General features: G+C 36.0%; 1 protein-coding gene across 1 annotated transcript in view; it reads left to right on the top strand.

Annotated features, from left to right (window-relative positions):
* LOC119590469 (zinc finger protein 202-like) overlaps window positions 1–286 on the top strand; it is a 3,739-nt gene that overhangs the window by 2,395 nt on the left and 1,058 nt on the right. The window lies entirely within an intron of this gene.

Below are 286 nucleotides of genomic sequence, written 5' to 3'. Positions count from 1 at the left end.
TTTATTTAAACTTTTTCGTTTAAATAAACACGGGAGCGGCACCTCTGCTTACATTCTCGAACTACAAACGGCTTGAACGAATTAGATCAAGCCTCATTATGAACATTGCTACACCAATTGTAAGATTTCATTTTCATCCATGAATGCTGTCACGGTTTGAATGGATAGACGTAAATATTGATACCTAAATACACCAGCATTATATATGATCTAATACACAGCTACCCACACATACTTGGTTACGAAAAAAAGGAAAAAGCTCGTTTGGAAAGGAGCGTTTATTTGC

This window comes from Penaeus monodon, chromosome 27 (genome assembly GCF_015228065.2).
Source record: "Penaeus monodon isolate SGIC_2016 chromosome 27, NSTDA_Pmon_1, whole genome shotgun sequence".
NCBI classification, from domain to species: domain Eukaryota; kingdom Metazoa; phylum Arthropoda; class Malacostraca; order Decapoda; family Penaeidae; genus Penaeus; species Penaeus monodon.
Note: the sequence above shows the minus strand (reverse complement) of the source record. Positions and strands in the feature narration are given on the sequence as shown.